Source organism: Sturnira hondurensis, unplaced genomic scaffold (genome assembly GCF_014824575.4).
Source record: "Sturnira hondurensis isolate 20B ecotype Veracruz unplaced genomic scaffold, ASM1482457v3 Scaffold0023226, whole genome shotgun sequence".
NCBI lineage: Eukaryota > Metazoa > Chordata > Mammalia > Chiroptera > Phyllostomidae > Sturnira > Sturnira hondurensis.
The window spans coordinates 2,576,579-2,590,907 of record NW_028095857.1 but is presented as its reverse complement, the minus strand read 5'-3'; positions in this window follow the sequence as shown (position 1 = coordinate 2,590,907).

Below are 14,329 nucleotides of genomic sequence, written 5' to 3'. Positions count from 1 at the left end.
GCTCATGGAAGGTTCAAAAACTCTGGTAATGTCACCTCTCTTCTCTTGGTTTCCATTCACTACTCAGCAAAATGCCTGTGATTCCCACTGATATTACTATGCCAGACTCGGCGGTGAGTGAAACAAACAAAAGCTATTTTTGTAGGAATAAAATCAGATTGTAACAGAATGAAAGTTTAAAAAGGAGGTGAAAAAATAGAGACAATGTCTGTTGTCTATTTTTTAAGCAAAGTTGTGGACCAGGGACATTTGGAAAGATTTTGGGGTACCCACTGGGGTATCTATTAAGGCATAATTTAGTTTGGACACTAATACTTCTGACCACAAACCACATTTGCTTGATTTTTTAAAATTTGGTTATGGCCAGTGGCCTGAATGTCAGAATAGATGAGGTAGGTAGTGGAATTGATTAAAGGCTAAAGATTGTCAAGGAAGCAGTGGATTTGAAGATATTGACAAAATAATGTTTAAAGATTGAATTGCAGATTTGATGCTGGGGAAAAAAGAAAGTAAAGGCAGAAATGGATCAATAATCTCACAAAAATGAAAGGCTCACAGGACTGGGGAACTCAGTGAAAATGAAGAACAGGGGATGTTGGAATAACAGAGTGAGTTTAACAAATAAAAGTTAGTGCTCAAAGAAAGAGCTATTGGCAGCTAAGATTTCTGAAGTGGACAAATTCTAGTAGGAGAATAAGTTTACTGTGTGGCCCTCAGAGTATGTTTCTGAAATGGAGTGGAGGGGAAAATCTTTGTAGTAAAAGAGGTCAAAGAACTGTAAGGCAGCAGTTTTGGGCTTGCAACATAATTAAGACACTGGAGTTGGGATAGAGAAACTAAGAGTGTGGTGTCACAGACCTTAGGGAGTGTGAGTGAGTGGTCTAGGAGCCAAGAGAAGACAGTGATGAAGAAATATAAAAAAATATGTCCTGATCTCTGAGAAAGGAGGACCTTCTGTAAGAGAGTGGAAGGCAGCATTGCGAGGTTAGGATAATTAATTGTTAAAATATTCTAGCTACTCTAATGGCCAAAACAGAAACTTCTAAATTAAGTGAGTGTAAGGTAGAGAAATGATTTGGTGGTTTGTGAGAGCCTCCTTGGAAAAGTACTGGGTTCAATGTGCATGCTATAAGCCAATGAAATCATTATCCTTGCAACTACTGATGTAGACTATAAGAATAGAGTGATTTGCAATTCTTCCTTATGCTGGTCTTGTGGGATAAGGGCATTCAATCATCCCCATTTGCAAAGGAAAGAATAAATAATGGTTCTCTGGTCAGATTTAAAGCAAAGTTATTGATTGAACTCCTTTTAATTGGCTATCGCTTTCTAATTGACTGATGATGTACAGGCCTCTTGAAACTCCCAAGAGAATTTCTAGGAATCCAGGCTGCACAATAGTGATAAATGATAACTTGAATAACCTTGTTTCTTTCCTAAGGGCAGGCACTGGTCAACTCTATAAGACTGTTATGTGGGCATTTCCTCCTTGCTTCCAGTTAAGGACCTGAGATATTTTCACCATTAGTAATTTTGGTTATTAGGACATAATTGACACATTTGTTAAGTTTTAAGTTATTTATAGCAAAAGATGCTGTGATTTTAAATGTTTGGCTGCTAAACACTTATATTTGTTGCAAATAGAATAATTTTATCCCTCCTGTATTTATCTTTTTATCACTTTCAAAAATAACACCTTCCTTACTTTGTTAAATTTATTGATATTGTCCTGTGCAGTCAAGGAAAAGTTTCCCATTTCCAGACTTCACTATGAATTTTACAGCCAGTTCTGGATTTGGACACTGAAAGGATCAAGCTGTTTTGGACGAATAGTGCCCATGACAGTTATCAAGACAATAGAAATTAATCCCAAGATGTGCATAGAGAGTGTTGTAACAGAGTATCTACCCTAGAGGTTTCTCTGTGGAGAGCTACAGCTAAAGTTTTCCCCCCTACTTCTTCTCCAAGGGAGGGGGGGTTGTTTCAGTATCTTTCCAGGAATTTCTTTCTTTTTCTTTTATCTTGTGTTTCTTTGTTGTCCTATAGATTATTAAAAAAGCAATCTAAATGTGTATGCTCATTTTATTTGTATGCAAATACCTCTGACTCAAAGTTGCTTTGGGTGAATATGTGTTTTAAAAAGGACTCTAAGCATGCTTTGAGAAGAGGAAATTTGTTTCTAGTACAGACCATCTATAGAGCAAGTGTTCTCTTGTGTTAGTGATCTTTAGGATACTTGGCTGAATAAAATATGGCTTCTCCTCACTGTATTGTTTTCTGTTGATATAATCTGTTACAGTTTAGGCTTTGCTTGCACTCAGGAACTGTGTAGTTCTACTGGGCAAATGTCTCTAAAATTTTTAATATTTCCGAGAATATTTGAGTTGAAGGGAATGAAAGAATTCCATTAAACTACCTCTTGGTTGTTTTTTCTTTCTACTCTCTCCCAATAAATGCCTTTGGAGATTGTGGTATTGTTCAGATTTGATTCTCTAATTTCTTTCCAGTAAGCAGCAGGACTCCCTCAGGTACCCCCCCCCCCCGGGGGATTTTATTCCCCAGTTTCCTCAGTGAATTCTCATATGAGACTGTGATATATACTCAAAGAGGCCCTCAGATATTGGGAAATAAGGTGCCTCTTCACACCTTTCTGCAGTTTCATACTTCCTTGGATGGACACTTCCTTGAATACATGTACCCCATCTTTTCTTATATAAGTTCCATGAAACTAGATATCTTTGTTAATAGTACACTTCCCCCTGAATTTGTTTTATTATAAAATTACTTTCAGTTTGTGACTCTTTTTTTTTTCTCAGATAGGTTGGGTGAGCACCAGGAGAAAATAATTCAGATATTGTTTCCTCTGGAATTGGATCTCAGAGATGCATTCAGGTCTATTAGTGCATTCCCCAAAGGTATATGAGGTCTGTCCAGAAAAAGTCCAGCCATTTTTCATATAACAAGAATGGTTTGTCTCACATCAATGTAACCTGGCAGCCAATGAGAGTAGACTGGAATACACATGCATGAATCTCACTGTACTAATCAGTGGGGGCAGTAGATGCTGTTAAGTCAGCATGTGTACTATGTAAGGAATCTGCATCAAATTTTGCATTAAGCTTGAACATTTCTCCATGGAAACTATTTGGATGATTCAGAAGGCCACACATAGGAGCAACCAGTGATTGTCAGAATCATCACAACAATGCACCTGCTCATGCATCAAGTCTCATGTAGTTTTTTTAAACATTGAATTTATTTTTTAGAGAGAGGGGAAAGGAGGGAGAATGAGAGGGAGAGAAACATCAATATGTGGTTTCCTCCCACACACCCCCAACCAGGGACCTGGTCTGCAACCCAGGCATGTGCCCTGGCTGGGAATTGAACCGGAGACCCTTTGGTACACAGACCAGTGCTCAGTCCACTGAGCCATGCCAGCCAGGGCCTCATGCAGTATTTATTTATTTATTTATGTATGTATGTATTTATTTATTTATTTATATTTATTTTTTATTTAATTCTTATTCAAGTACAGTTTTCTGTTTTATATTCCCTGCCCTGCCCCCCCAGTGCTCCCCACCTCCCTCCCATTTCCACCCCCCACCTTAGTTATTGACCATGTGTCCTTTATACTTATTCATGTGAGTCCCTCTCCTTTTCCCCTATGATTCTCTCCCCTCTCCTCTCTGGACCCTGTCAGCCTGTTCCGTATTTGAGTGTAATTGGTCATATTTTGCTTGCTTGTTTGTTTTGTTGTTTAGATTCCTGTTAAAGGTGAGATCATATGGTATTTGTCTTTCACTGCCTGGCTTATTTCGCTCAACATTATGCTCTCCAGCTCCATCCATGATGTTGCAAAAGGTAGGAGTTCCTTCTTCCTTTCTGCATCATAGAAAGGTTTAATCCCCAAAATATACAAAGAACTCACTCAACTCCACTCAAAGAAGATGAGCAACCCAATTAAAAAATGGGCAAAGGACTTGAACAGACATTTCTCCAAGGAGGACATACAGAGGATCCAGAGACACATGAAAAGATGCTTGATATTGCTAGCTATCAGAGAGATGCAAATTAAAACCACAATGAGATACCACTTTACACCAGTCAGAATGGCTATCATAAACAAAGAAACAAACAAGAAGTGCTGGAGAGGTTGTGGGGAAAAGGGAACCCTAGTTCACTGTTGATGGGATTGCAGACTGGTACAACCACTATGGAAAACAGTATGGAACTTTCTAAGAAAACTAAGAATGAAGTGCCTTTTGACCCAGCAATTCCGCTGTTAGGAGTATATCCTAAGAATCATGCAGTTTTTTTGTGAAGCATTGAATCACCCAGGTGATTCAGCTCTCAATAGCCCAGATTTGGTGCTCTGGGACTTCTGGCTTTTCCCAAAACTAAAATCACCTTTGAAAGGGAAGAGATTTCAGACTGTTGGTGAGATTCAGGAAAATATGACTGGCAAGCTGACAGTGACTAGGAGAATTGTGTGAGGTCCCAAGGTACCTACAAGCTGTATATAGGCATAATTGTCATACGCACAATGCTTCTTGCATCTCGCACTTTCAATAAGTGTCTCTATTTATCATATTACATGGCTGGATACCTTCTGGAAAGACCTCGTATTACTTTCCTTCCAAGGAGGTGTCAAATGTACCAGATGGAAAACAATCCTGGAGAATCATATGCTATTTTTACCCAGATGGTTACATTGCTTCATATTTGATGGGCCAGAGCCCTAGTTAAAAAGTTCCCTTCAGGGAGGGCAGAGGCATCATGAAACATCTAGATGTGATATGGGCTTCAGAGGCTGATGGACTGAATCAGTGTTTGCTTCTTACATTCAGTCCTGCCGATATCATGAAACTTAGTGGGTTTGGATTTGTATTGGTAGTTTGAATACTTTACTAGTATAAGGACAAATATAGACAATATTATATGCAGCATGCTGAATTTGGCAAGTAAACATCAGTTTGAATCAACCTGCAATTCTAGGTCAAGTTTCTGTTTAATTGTTCTCTGTGACACTTGACCTTTCAGAGACAGGTATTGACTATTTGTTTCCTCTTTCTTAAGTGGATACTAAGGTTTATATTCACCCCAACAATAACCACATTTCATTAGGTCTCTGCAGAGATTCACTTTTCTCCTGAAAAACCTTTAAATGTTAGTCTCATCAATTTACTCTTATTTTTTTACATTTTTCAAAATTTAATTACTATTCTAGTACAGTTTTCTGTCTTTTACTCCCATCCCAGCCAACCACCTCCAGTGCTCCCCACCTTCCTCCCATTTCCACCCCCCTTAGTTGTTGTCCATGTGTCCTTTATACTAGTTCATGAAAATCCATTGCCTTTTCCCCCTGAAATTTCCTCCCCTATCCCCTCTGGTCTCTGTCAGACTGTTCTGTATTTCAGTGTCTTTGGTCATATTTTGCTTCCCTGTTTGTTTTGTTGTTTAGCTTCCCATTAGAGGTGAGAGCATATAGTATTTGTCTTTCAGCACCTGGCTTATTTCACTCAGCATAATGCTTTCCAGTTCCTTCCATGCTGTTGCAAAGGGTAGGAGTTTCTTCTTTCTTTCTGCTGCATAGAATTCCATTGTGTATATACACCATAGTTTTTTGACCCATTCATTTACCGATGGGCACCTAGGTCTCTTCCAGCTCTTGGCTATTGTAAATTGTGCTGCTATGAACATCAGGGTGCATAGGTTTTTTTGGATTGGTGTTTCAGTGTTCCTAGGATATACTCTTAACAGTGGAATTGCTGGATCAAAAGGCACGTTCATTTTTAGTTTGGAACTTTCTAAGAAAACTAAGAATGAAGTGCCTTTTGACCCAGCAATTCCGCTGTTAGGAGTATATCCTAAGAATATTTTTCTTAGAATAAGAATATTCTAAGAATATAAGAATATTTTTTCTTAGAAAATTCCATACTGTTTTCCATAGTGGTTGTACGAGTCTGCAATTACACCAATAGTGAACTTGGGTCCTCTTTTCCCCACAACCTCTCAAACATTTGTTGTTTGTTGCTTTGCTTATGATGGCCCTTCTGACAAGTGTAAAGTGATATCTCATTGTGCTTTTAATTTGCATATGTCTGTTAGCTAGTGATATTGAGCATCTTTTCACATGTCTCTGGATCTTCTGTATGTGCTCCTTGGAGAAATGTTTGTTCAAGTCATTTGTCCAGATTTTAATTGGGTTGCTTGTATTCCTAGAATAGAGTCCTGTAAGTTCTTTGTATATTTTGGAGATTAAACCCTTGTCTGAGGTATCATTGGCAAATATATTCTCCCATAAAGTTGGTTCTCTTTTTATTTTAATACTGTTTTCTTTAGCCATGAAAAAGCTTTTAATTTTGATGAGATCCCATTTGTTTATTCTTTCTTTTATGTCCCTTGCTCTAGGGGACATATCAGTAAAAAAGTTGCTGCGTGAAATATTTGAGATTTTCTTGCCAATGTTCTCCTCTAGGACTTTAATGGTGTCATGGCTTATATTTAAATCTTTTATCTGCCTTGAATTTATTTTTGAGTATGGTGTAAGTTGGTGCTCGAGATGCATTTTTTTGCACGTAGCTGTCCAGTTCTCCCAACACCATTTGTTTAAGAGGCTATTATTAGTCCATTTTATGTTGCTGCCCCCTTTTTTGAATATTAATTGGCTGTAGAGATTTGGGTTTATTTCTGGGCTCTCTGTTCTGTTCCATTGGTCTATGTCCTGTTTATATGCCAGGACCAGGCTGTTTTGATTACAGGGGCCTTGTAATACAGTTTAGTATCAGGCATTGTGATCCCTTCTAGTTTGTTGTTCTTTCTCAAAATTGTAGCTGCTATTCGGGGTCTTTTATGGTTCCATATAAATTTTTGAAGTGTTTGTTCTATGTCTATAAAGTATGTCATTGGTACTTTAATAGGTATTGCATTGGATCTATATATTGCTTTGTGTAGTATGGACATTTCGATGATGTTAATTCTTCCAATCCATGAACACGGTATATGTTTCCATTTGTTTGTGTCTTCCTTGATTTCTTTCTTCAGTGCTGTGTAGTTTTTTGCATAAAGATGTTTTATGTCCTTGGTTAGGTTTATTCCTGTGCATTTTATTTTTGATTTTGCTATATTGAATGGGATTTTTCTTGATTTCTGCTTCTGCTGTTTCATTGTTGATACATAAAAATGCCTTTGATTTCTAGATATTGACTTCATATCCCGCTCTTCTGCCAAATTCACTTATTAGGTTGAGCAGTTTTCAGGTAGAGTCTATAAAATTTTCCATGTACACTACCATGTCATCTGCAGACAGTGACAGTTTTGTTTACTCCTTTCTGATTTGGATGCCTTTTATTTCCTTTTCTTGTCTGATCACTGTGGCTAAAACTTCCAGTACTATATTGAATAGAAGTGGTGAAAGTGGACAACCTTGTCTTGTTTCTGATCTTAGTGGAAAAGCTTTTAGTTTTTGCCCTTTGAGTGTGATGTTGGCTGTAGGTCTCTCCTATATGGTCTTTATTATATTGAGGAATGCTTCTCTCTATTTTCACTTTGCTGAGTGTTTTTTCATAAATGGGTGTTGTACCTTATCAAAAGGTTTTTCTGCGTCTGTTGATATGATCATGTGGTTTTTGTCTTTGCTTTTGTTTATGTGATGTATTACATTTACTGATTTGCGAATATTGAACCATCCTTGCCCCCTTGGGATGAATCTCACTTAGTCATGATGAATGATCTTTTTAAGGTATTGCTGGATGTGATTTGCTAATATTTTGTTGAGAATTTTAGCGTCTATGTTCATCAGCGATATTGGCCTGAAGTTTTCTTTCTTTGTTGTGTCTTTAACTGGTTTGGGGATTAGGATGATGCTGGCTTCATAAAAAGAGGTTGGAAGTCTTCCATCATTTTGGATTTTTTGGAATAGTCTGTGAAGAACTGGGGTTAGATCTTCCTTAAATGCTTTGTAGAATTCTCCTGTGAAACCATCTGGTCCAGGGCTTTTGTGCTTCGGGAGATTTTTCATTACTGCTTCAATTTCATTTGCTGTTATTCGTCTGTTCAGGCTTTCTACTTCTTCATTTGTTTCGGAAGATTATATTTTTCTAGAAATTTGTCCATTTCATCTGGGTTTTCAAATTTCTTGCCATACAGTTCTTCATAGTAATTACTTACATTCCTCTGTATTTCTGTGGTATCAGTTTTACTCTCTCCTCTTTAATTTCCGATTGTGTTTATTTGAGTTCTATCTTTTTTTTTTCTTGATGAGCCTGCTTAAAGCCTTGTCTATTTTGTTTATTTCTTCATAAAACCAACTCCTGGACTCATTGATTTTTAGAATTGTGCTTTTATTCTCTGTGTCATTTAATTCTTCTCTCATCTTTGTTATTTCCTTCCTACTTTCTCTGTGATGATTTTGTTGTTGTCCCCCAATTCTTGTAGGCATAGGGTTAGGTTGTTTATTTGAAATGTGTCTATCTTTTTTTGGTAGGCCTGTATTGCTATGAACTTCCCTCTCAGGACTGCCTTCATGTGTCCCATAATTTTTGGATTGTTGTGTGTTCATTTTTATTGGTTTCCACAAACTTTTTGATTATTTCCCTGATTTCCTTCTTGACCCATTCATTGTTTAATAGCATGCTGCTCAATCTTCATTATTTTGAATGTTTTGGGTCTTTTCTCTTGGGGTTGGTTTCCAGTTTCAGTCCCTTGTGATTGGAGAAAATGCTTGGGATGATTTCAATTTTCTTAAATATGTTGAGGCTTGTTTCGTTACCTATCATGTGGTCTATCTTTGAAAATATTCCATGCACAGTTGAAAAGAATGTGTATTTAGCTTCTTTGGAATGAAGGGTTCTATCTATATCAGTTAAGTACATTTCATCTAGGACATTGTTCAATTCCACAATATCTTTGTTGATATTTTGTTTGGAAGATCTGTCCATTTTTGACAGTGGGGTGTTAAAAGTCCCAACTATAATTGTGTTACTGTCAATATCTTTCTTGAAGTCTCCTAAGATTTTCTTTATATATTTGGGTGCTCCTATTTTGGGTGCCTGTATATTTACAATGTTTATGTCTTATTGGTGGATTCTTCCCTTGAGTATTATGAAGTAATCTTTTGGGTCTCTTTTTATTTCCCTTTTTTTGAAGACTATTTTGTCTGATATGAGTACTGCTGCCCCGGCTTTTATTTCCTGGCTGTTTTCTTGGAAAATTTGTTTCCAGCCCCTCACTTTTAGTCTGTGTAGTTCTTTTGTCCTGAGGTAGGTCTCCTATAGGCAGCATATATGTGGGTCATGCTTTCTTATCCGTTCAGCTATATATGTATTTAGATTGGAGCATTCAATCCATTAACATTTAAAGTTATTATTAATAGGTACTTATTCATTGTCATTTTTATACCTGTGCTTCTCATTCTCTCTCTCTTTTCCTTTCTTTCGTTAAAGCAGACCTTTTAGTATTTCTTGCAGAGCTCATATGCTGGAGGTGTATTTTTTTAGACTTCTTTTGTCTTGGAAGCTCTTTATTTGGCCTTCTATCTTGATTGAGAGCCTTGCTGGGTAAAGTAGCCTTGGTTGAAGGCCTCTGGTTCTCATTACTTGGGATATTCCTTGCCATTCTTTTCTTGCTTGAAGTTTTTCCATTGAGAAGTCAGCAGCTAACCTTATTGGGGCTCTCTTGTATGTTACTTTCTCTTTCTCCATTGCTGCCTTTAAGATTCCTTCTTTGTCTTGGAATTTTGCCATTTAAAAGATGGTGTGTCTTGCAGTGGGCCTCTTTTAGTTCCTCTTGATTGGGACTTTGTGCGTTTCCTGGATTTGTGTGACTCTTTCTCTCATCAATTTAGGGAAGTTTTCCATTATTACTTTTCAAATAGATTTTCTACTCCTTGCTCCTCCTCCTCCTCCTCTTCTTCTTCTTCTTGTATCACTCTTATTCAGATATTTTTACATTTCATAGTGTCTTGCATTTCTCTTAATCCCTCTTTATTCTTTCCGAGCCTCTTTTCCTTTTCTTGTTCTTTCTGGGAGTTTTTTTCTACTTTGTTCTCCAACTCGCTGATCAGATCTTCTGCTTCATTGATCCTGCTTTTGATTCCTTCCACTGTGTTCCTCAGCTTCAAAATTGTATTCTTCATTTCCTCTTGACCCTTACTGATAATTTCTATTTTCTTTTTCATCTTGATATAGTTTGCGGTGAGTTCAGTGTAGCTCCCCTATAGTTCCTGGTAGCTCATTGAGAGCTCTTTTAACTTCCTGATAACCAGTGATTTGAATTCAATATCTGATAGGTGACTTGCCTCTATTTCATCTAGCATTCTTTATGAGGCTTCTTCCATTCCTTTCATTGGGGGATTGTTTCTTTGTCTTCCCACTGTTTGTGAAACTCTTCTTGTCAACTTCAGCTTCTTAAATCGATTTGTTGTGGCTTCCTGGATTTTTGGTGTGAACTTCTGTGTTTTAATACTTGTGAGATTTTGTGGTGTAGTCTCCTTGATCTTCCCAGCTCACTGCTCTTGGGCTGTCTTTTATGTTGGCTCTGAGTTTGTCTTTGGGTTTTGTTTGTTTGGGGGTATTCCTTTTGGGTCTTTCCCACTAGGTGTTGAACTGATGGTCCCTCTGTCCAGTACCCATTTTAATTTTCTGTGCTGGTGAGGTTGCGTTGAAGGGTGGGTTTTGTTTAATCAGTTCTTCTGCGTGTACAGGGTTTTGATGATTCTTTTTTGCTGTTGTTCAGTTGTTTGCCCTGGGTAGTTTCTCCACTATTTAGTTGTATTTCCAGATAGGTCTTGGATTGAGGTTTGTGTTGTTTCTACTCTCTCCTTCCTCTTCTTCTGTTGTTATTTGTTGTTGGTTCCTTTGTTGTTGCATTTCCTCTTCCTGTGGTATCCTGGTGTTCACTGCTTCCACCTAGCCTTTTTTTGTGTGATCAATTGGAGGGGAATGCAAAATGATTTATGACAGCAGGACAGTATTCTGTGATATTTATAGTAGTAGCTGGTAGAGAAGAGATAAGAGATCCCCTGACTATGTTCATTGATAACCATAATCTTCAACCCTTCTAGCCACTGTTTAGAAAAGATGGAAAGAAGATAAGGGTCTTGTTGGGGAGAGAAGGTTAGTGATTTGAATCTAGAAAGGTGTGAGGTTGAGGGAAGTCATATACTGAGGTAGGATGAGAATAAAGCATGGTAAATAGGTGTAGTGTGAGAGAGAATAGAGTTAACCAGTACAGTATTATAGTTCAGGCAATAATGAAATGGGCTAAGATCTTGGGGGGGGGGGTTGTTGTATACTATTTACAATAGTGTGTAACAGCTATTATTTACAATAATATTAGTGCAACAATCATATGACAGAATCTATGATATACCAAGATTAGGGAATATTGGACCTTCAATAGTGTAATAATTGGACAAGGGGAAGTAAAGGACATTAAATTAGGAATACACTATGTTTGAGGGAACAGGGGAAACCTATCAAGTGATACAATATATCCATCCAAGGTAAAGAAGACTACACAGAAAGAGAAAGATACTATTGAAATAAAAGATGTAAGAATAATGAAAAAAATACAAATATGCAGTAACTTGTAGTTTTTCTGTTTATAGCAAAGGGAATTTTGTCTCTCTGTCTCTACTGTTGGGATGGCCCCTTTTTGAGTCCAACTCTGGTCTTTTTGCCGTTCCAACTCTTTTGTCTCATTTGGGGGGGAGGCAGGTGAAACAAGAGAAAAGAAAGGCAGCAGAAGGGAGGAAAAATGGTAAGTTTGGAAAGAAAGGAAGAAGGAATAAAACAAGAAAGAAGAAGAGAGAGTAAAAATATTGAAAGATAAAACAATAATAAAGTTAAAATATAAAAGGTTATTAAAAAATAAACAAACAAAAATTAAAAAAAAACTCTCTTGTTGGTTTCTAGGTGGCCAAACCATTTTTTTCTGGTCACACTGGCTACAGCATTCAATTGGTGTGGCCTTTCTCCCTTCTTGGTGAACTCAGCTGGACTCATGAGTGCTCTCCCAAGATCTGGTCCTGTGTCTCTCCCCAGCACCCCATTGAGAGCAGACTTTCCCTAGGATTCACAGTCCTGGGCTGGGGTGCGAGCACATGCTCCCAGCCAGGCTTCCCTGGTACTGCAAGCTTGGATGCAAACCTTTCCCAGTATTATGGGGGAACGCAAGGGGTACTCTCAATTCTCCCAATCAGATGACCACAGACTCCAATGGTGATCAAAGTTCCCTCATTTGCTTCCTTGTGCCCATTCCTCTCTCTGACACTTTAAGCAAACAGATCTCTCCTGGCGTTTTTCAAACAGCACCCAGCCAGATAGGGAGGGAGCTGATGACCCAGCTTTCTCCCAAGGACCTTGCTGCCAGCCCTCAGCTCCCAGAGTCCGAGGTGGACCAGCCCGGGCCCTAGCACAGCCTGGCGGAGGTGGCAGCCTCAGCCTGCTGCCTCTGCGCTCTTCCCTCTGACCTTAGTGGCCTCCAGCCGTCTCCTCACCATCTGGTCATTTAGTGTCCATTCCAATTTCTAGAGTTCTATTATCCTATATGCTGGGTCCCTGTTGGCTATTTGCTGTGCTCCTCCACAGATCAGCCAGGTTTTTCTCCCATGCACGTGGGGTGAGGTGAAATCCTCTGTCCTACTTTGCCGCCATCTTCCTATAATCCATCTACTTTATGTCTTTTGATTGAAACATTTAATCCATTTACATATAAGGTTATTATTGATAGGTACTTATTCATTGCAATTTTACTTCCTTTATACTTGTGCTATTTTCTCTCTCACTCTTTTTCTTCCCTTCCTTAAAGCAGTCCCTTTCTCATATCTTGCAGTGCTGGTTTGGTGGAGGTTTATTCTTTGAACCTTCTTTTGTCTTGGAAACTCCTTATTTGGCCTCCCATTCTAATTGAGAGCCTTGCTGGATGGAGAAGTCTTAGTTTCAGGCTTTTGTTTTTTATTACTTGGAATATTTCATGCCATTCCCTTCTGGCTTGTCCTATTTCTGTTGAGAAGTCAGTTGCATTCCTTATTGGGTCTCCACAATACATTACTTCCTGTTTCACCCTCGCTGCCTTTAAATTTCTTTCTTTCTTTTGGAATTTTGCCATTTTAATGATGATGTGTCTTGGAGTGGGCCTGTTTGTTTTCCTCTTTATTGGGACCCCCTGTGCTTCCTGGATTTATGTAACTTTTTCTCTCATCAAGTTAGGGAAGTTTTCCATCATTATTTTTCAAAAAGGATTTGTAGTTGTTGTTGTTGTTGTTGTTCTTCTTCTTCTTCTTCTTCTTCTATCCCTATTATACATATATTGTTATGTTTCATGCTGTCCTGCAGTTCCCTTAACTGTTTTTCATTCTTTTTGAGTCTCTTTTCCTTTTGTTGCTCTTTCTGGGAGTTGTTTTCTACCTTGCCCTCCAGCTCACTGATTCGATCCCCTGCTTCATGTAGCCTGATTTTTCATTCCTTCTATTGTGTTCTTCAATTCAGAAATTGCATTCTTCATTTCCTCTTGTGTCTTGTTGATAGTTTCTATTTTCTTTTTCACATTGATACAGTTTGCAGTAAGTTCCTCATAGTTTTCCTGTATTTTTTCGTAATTCTCAGCGAGCTCACTGAGCTTCCTTACAACCATTGCTTTGAACTTAATGTCTGATAGTTGACTTCCCTCTGTTGCATTTAGCATTCTTTCTGAGGTTTCCTGTTTTCCTTTTTTTCCAGTTTTTTAAAAATTCTTTTGGCCTTCTTTTGTTTAGGAAACACCTTATTTCACCTTCCATTTTAATTGAGAGTCTTGCTGGGTAGAGTCGTCTTGTTTGCATGCCTTCACTTTTCATTACTTTGAACATTTTTGGCATTCACACCTGGCCTATAGTGTGTCTGTTGAGAAATCAGCTACTAGCCTAATTGGAGATCCTTTGTATGTTACTACTGATTTCTCCCTTGATGCTTTTAAGATTCTCTCTTTGCCTTTAAAGCTTGGCATTTTAATTATGATGTTTCTTGGAGTAGGCATGTTTGGGTTCAACCTGATTGGGGCCGTATGTGCTTCCTGAACTTTTGTGGTTTTTCCTCTCTCCAGGTTTGGAAATATTTGTCATTTTTTCAAACAGGATTTATATCCCTTGTTCCTTTTCTTCTCCTTCTCGTTTTCCTGATTTGAATGTTGTTGCATGTCATGTTGTCTTGTAGTTCCTGCAAACTATCTTCATGTTTTTTAGTCTTTTTCTCGTGTAGCTGCTCCACCTGGGTGTTTCTTTCTATCTTGTCTTTCAGCTCACTAATTCAACCCCCTGCTTCATCTAGCCTGCCTGTAATTCTTTCCAGTA